Below are 6,000 nucleotides of genomic sequence, written 5' to 3' on the forward strand. Positions count from 1 at the left end.
GGTAGTGTATTATTTTTTGTTAAGATCTTTGAAATATGATTTATATACACTAGGAAATAATATTTATTGATAAATTAAGTAATTTAATAATCATATATTGTGACTTTCACTTAAGAAAAAAAGCCCCTTATGTATTTCTTAGACCAAATGATAATCGTATCGCCGTGTCCATTTATCCAATTTTTTTGCAATTGTTCCGCCTTCTTCATCTGAAAGTTCACTTCCCCCGGGGCATTTTCACTAAAGATTAAAAATTTATACTAAATTTCTTGCGAATATACAAAAAACACCAATTTAACTCACCCACCATCTATGTTTATTATTCACAACGAAACTGTAATGAGCCTGTGCACTCTTCAGCGAAAAGAACGTAAATGTTGTTAAGGTTTGCCCATCAGACAAGTTTTCTGTTGAACTTTTAACCGTTTGTTTTTCAAGACGCACACGCAAACATGTGCTTATTTCCATGCTTAGATGTGTATGTACAAATTACATAGACGCTACAGACGTATTAGAGAGAGTATGGATAGACGTTGTAGAGAGAGAGTACGGAGAGGCAGAAATACTCAAACACCCATTCGTATTATTAATGAACATATTTCATTAATATGACGAAATATAACAATTTAAAATTTATTTTTTTAACGATCCATATCATTATATTAACGATCGCTTTCGTTTTACAAATGAAATTTTCAATTCCAGTTTCGGAGTATATAAAACGACTATTTTAAAGGCTAAAAGTTTCCAAAAGTTACTCTCTATGTGCAAATGATTATAATAATTCCATCTTGGAAAAATGTTTATTCTAATTCTTGAAAAAATTACAAAGTTAATATTCGTAATATTAACGAAACGTGTTTCATTAATATAACGAAAAACCAAAACACAAAATTGTCTTTTAACGATTGATTTCGTTGTATTAACGATCACTTTCGTTCTTATAACGAAACATTTCGTAATATTAACGAAAAATAATCAACGACGCCCGTTCGTTAATAGTACGAAACGTTTTTCTACCAGTGTGGAAATCTCAAAATGTGGAGTAAAATTTAGTTAAATTTTCGTTCTTCCTATAAAACTGTTCACTTTTTTCGGTGTAGAGTTATTCCGCCTTAAATGTGAACGTTTCTCTGATATCAGCTTAACTCCAAAAATTATAAATAGCGGAGACATAAACATATTCCAAAATGAGGATATTTTAGTTTTTATAACAGGATCTCAACATTTTTGAGAGGTTGAGAGGAATATTGCATTCGTCCGCAAGTGTGAAACGTGAAATGTGACTTTTTTCCACCACTCTGAGGAACAGACTATTATAAGATAGTGTATATATTTGAAATGCCAAGAAGGAGACGAAATACATACATGGTGTCTTGAGCAATAATGCTTTGAGCCGGTTGCCACTGTTGGTAGAATTCTACAAAAAATGGTAAATTTTTTTTTGTTTTGTAGATTGGTAGAATTCTTGATTTTGGTAGATTTTGTAAAGAAGTACTTCATGATTTTTCTTTTGAAATAAACTTTTACAAGATTTTCTATAGAAATATAAATTTGACAAAATTTTTTATAGAAAAAATATTTTGACAAATTTTTGTATAGAAATAAATTGTTGACAAAATTTTCTATAAGAATAAAATTTTTTCCTATAGAAATAAAATTTTGACAAAATTTCCTACAGAACAAAAATTGGACAAAATTTTTAATCGAAATAAAATGTTGACAAAATTTTCTAAAGAAATAAAATTTTCTATAGAAATAAAATTTTCTATAGAAATAATATTTTGATAAAATTTGCTATAGAAATAAAAATTTTACCAAAATTTCCTATAAAATTTCTTATATATAAAATTTTGCCATATTTTCTATATACAATTTTCCGTTCGTTTTGTTTTGTTATTGTTGGTTTTGTTCTTTAAGCATTGTTGTTGTTTTTTTTTTTTTATTTCAGCTTAAAACCATGCATTGACTAAACTACAAGTGTAGCTTAATCAACAGAGGAAAATAATGTTTGTCTAATATATTTGGGCAAAGCCCTATAGACTGCAAAATGGTTGGATGGACGCACGTTTCGGAATTACCACATTCCTGATCAGCATCCTCTACTTGCAGCAAAACTATCAACCAATTATCAGAATAAATTCAGGCAGTTCATTAAACCCAACAATGAACCACACTTGAACCTTCCGAAAAAAGGTTTTGTATGATAGCCGGCTTATGCCGAAATAAATTCGAAACAAACATATCTCTTTTCCTATGCCATAAAAAAATTTTTTTTTTGATAAAATTTTGGCAGAAATAAAAATTTTATAAATTTTTTTTGGAATAAAATTTTATTTTTTAGAAAATCTAAAAAACATTCCATATTGGCATAGATTTAAATATACATATACTTTTAAAATAGTCTTTAAATTTAATATTATGGAATTTTAGCACCTTTTGGCTCCAAAAAGTAAATTTTTAATATATTTTAGTACTTTTTCGTTAACATCATTTATCATCCCTGACCACGACAATGAGAGCTCTCATACATCGGATCAAACAACTGCAGTTTTGGGCACTAAAACATCGATTGGTCCTCCGGCGTATAGTCCTGACTTGGAACCGAATTACCTCTCTTTATTCCTGTACGTAAAAACAATCAAATGAAATATCAACGCTTTTTGGCACGTGAAGAAGCGGTTGATGCGTTCAGAAAGCATGTTTTGAAGATATCTCAATCAGGGGAATAAACAATAAACCTATTTTCAACGATTAATATTTGTTTTTGTTCTATAATCCTGAAATATATCCCTCGTATTATAGCAAAAAAGCGCTGAGAACTAAATGAATCCCATGATTGCGACAAAAATATAAAGGAAGTTGCAGTTAGCCAGAGAATTGTGCCATTTTTTGGAGTTTGCCTTTATTAAATTATTTTCACGTCCTGTAAAAGTGTCAAAGTTTATCACTAAAAGTCTATACTTTTCTTCCAAACAAACAGCGAAAAGAAAATGCCGAAGGATAGTTGTGCGTATAAAATTTCGTTTGGGAGGAAGGATTTTTTTTTCGTATGGTTGCAATGCAAAATTTTACTGCATGTATTAAAACCTATTTGGGTTTGTAAATTCTTTTAAGAACAGTTAAATAAAAATAAGAATACTAACCGTGTAATAAAATCAATTTCCTTCTAAAAACACAAACACGAATCCCTGCTTGTAAATATTACTACAAATCCTTGTAAATTTGGGCCATTTGTAGGTTGCTTTAAAACAATGTAGGTGAAATGTCAACATGCCGCCGGCTCTGATAATAAACTATGCTATACCACTGACATAATTTCTCTGGTTTCATTCGCTTTGTAAAAGGCAATACAAGGCCTTTTGCTAGGTTTAGTCCTTGTGTAGTGGTCTCAAAATGTAATGCTGTTTTAGACCAACATGTGCAACCAAACCTGATTTCTCTGTTTTGTGTAAAATCTAAAGAAACGAGTTAATGTGGATGGGTGTGTGTGTGTGTTCGTGTGTGAACATCGAATGTGAAATGTTTGACGGTACGATATGAAAATGTACAACGCGATTCCATGTTTTCCTTGTTATGTTTACCTTGTCCTCGGCCCTTGTTTCCTATTTTTTGTAGTTCATGTTGAATGGCTTACAACACAAATGTTTGTTTGAATTCGCGTCTTGTGTTGGGGTGTGTGTTTGTGCACATGTAACCGAATACTTGTAATGGGAGGTGGGGGGGAGGAGGTCTTTAAAATGCGTGGCTGGCCTTACTCACACTCAATACATAGCCAAACACATCGTTAAGAGCATCAACATCAACAGCAACAACGGTCACGACAATGGCAACATTTACACTTTCACTTCACTGAATGAAAACAACAGCATCACCACACCGTGTATTCTCACCCATCAGAAAGACAGACACAAATAACGGCAAACACATTATCATGTTGCCATTGTTGTTGTTGGCGCTTCCTTTTTGTGCTTGACAAAAGCTTTCTACACTAAGGCAATTTTTATTTCACTTATTTTGTTGTTGTAGCTTTGTTTTATCACTCGGATGATATGTTAGCCGCCTGGCTGAGCTATCTATCCAGAGCTCAACGCAGGCTGCACCATCAGAGCGTATATTTCTACTTACAGATAATTTTTATTCGGCTCTTTGTCCGTCCAATATTTGCTAGAGATGCTATACACGGTAGTTGTTTGCTGTTGCTGTAGTTGTTTTTGTTTGCTATTATGTTGACTAGCCTTAAGCACTTTGACGTGGTTGTTTATGTTGGTAGAACTTTTGCAACACAATTTCTTTCCACTTTTCGTTATGGAATTTTCTTTTTTATTATTCTCTTTTCTTATTCTTATTATATTTTATTTGCTTTTTAGCCTTTAGAACTCCATAAAAGAGCGATTATATTACACACATCTATGACGTTTCACTATTGCTTTTATTTGGTGTGCGGGTTTATGTGTAACCCCACTTCCACGTATGAGCTGTACTATTAGTAGGAGTTATTATGACCCTTAGGCTTCGACACTGATTCCTATTTTTTTGTGTTATGTTTTTGGCCTTTTTCTATGGCCGGCTAGCTTGCTATTTTTGGAACAATCCTAAGCATGGACTTTAGGACTGGATTTGATTTGTTAGCAGAACTTATGACCCCACAACTGTCACAATCATTCATTCATTCATTTGATCACTTGTTCACATGAGATTTTAGCGACGCGGATTTGTTTTCATGAACTTTTGTTTTGTTGTACAAAAACTTTTCGTTTTATACTGAAAGACATGTGCCTCGGACCTCACACGTTGAAGCGAACAATGCAGGCTTCGCTTTCTCTTACATATGCATCAAAGGATATTTACATATAGGAATCTCCAAAGGACATGTCAATGATAGGATTGAAACTTAGACTTTAGATTTTCCACATGACTAAGAGTAAGAGACTTTGGCTTAACACTTTTTGTTTTATTTTTGTTTAGTGCTTTGCTTTCCTTTCTTTTTTTCTAACAATTGCTAGCAAAACTTTGTTTGTATGGCAATTTGTTTCGTTTTTGCCGTTGTTGTTGCAGTTGTTGTATTTTTTTCACTTCTATGGCACACTCACGTTTGAATACTTTGTTTCACTCTCTGTTGCGTTTCAAGGATAACAAAAACAACAATGGTTGCCGTTGTTAGAATATAAAAGACAATAATGCCATGTGCTTGACACTCGTTTGAAAATTTCTATTCAGTCCACAAAGGGGACTTGAGACACTGGCTGTTTTTATATGTAATCCGGACACTAGACGGGCCTTATATACAATCGAATTTTTTTGCAATTGTATTCAAAACCCGGGTTGAGCTTCTATGGCTTTTCCAATTTTTTTGCTTGTTTTGGTTAAATTTGTAAACAACACACACAAAGCGTTTAAGCGTTATTTTCATTCACTCTATTAAGGACAGCTTTCACCGAATATCCACCGTAGACTAGAGTAGCCTGGCTGGTGAACGCCCGTACAACGTGAAAGTTGAGGAATGTCAGTCACACACTCAAGTAATTGAGCGCACACACACTGGCAATACTGCTGAAGCTTACACAAATCCATTGGCCAAAGAGTAAAGAGAGCCCAACAATGGCGCAAGGCATATAGCAAAAAAGCTTTCGGAGTTTATTCCAAAAAAATGTATGCTATACCCATTGCATAGAAAACTCCGAATAATAGAGAGACTCGTAAACTGAAATCTCATTGTTTGGGTCATTTTTACAAAACAGCTGCAGGTTTGGCGCATGGACACTAACAACTTTTCCAGCCTGGAATTTCTTCTCTTAACTCTAATTCTCAACTCTCTTAAAATTAGCAAGATTTATTCGTATCGTGCTCCCTGTGACCTTATTATGTGCACACAAAGACCATCAGTACGCATTTACATTTCAAGTGAAATTGTCGACGAAGACAAGTCGTCCACGAGTCCACCTCAAGCAAAAGTTGTCGTAGGTCTTCCTTGTAATCATTTATGTTTGCGCGTACTCT

At 33.4% G+C, this 6,000-nt stretch overlaps 1 long non-coding RNA gene across 1 annotated transcript in view; it reads right to left on the reverse strand.

The window, feature by feature from the left end:
• The window catches only part of LOC142241180 (uncharacterized), a 378,900-nt gene extending 373,470 nt beyond the window's left edge, over positions 1-5,430 (reverse strand). The window contains exon 1 of the long non-coding RNA XR_012723517.1: positions 4,129-5,430. This is a non-coding gene — a long non-coding RNA (uncharacterized LOC142241180). The remainder of the gene's footprint in view (positions 1-4,128) is intronic.
• Between the last annotated feature and the right edge of the window lie 570 nt (positions 5,431-6,000).

This window comes from Haematobia irritans, chromosome 5 (genome assembly GCF_050003625.1).
Source record: "Haematobia irritans isolate KBUSLIRL chromosome 5, ASM5000362v1, whole genome shotgun sequence".
Taxonomy (NCBI): domain Eukaryota; kingdom Metazoa; phylum Arthropoda; class Insecta; order Diptera; family Muscidae; genus Haematobia; species Haematobia irritans.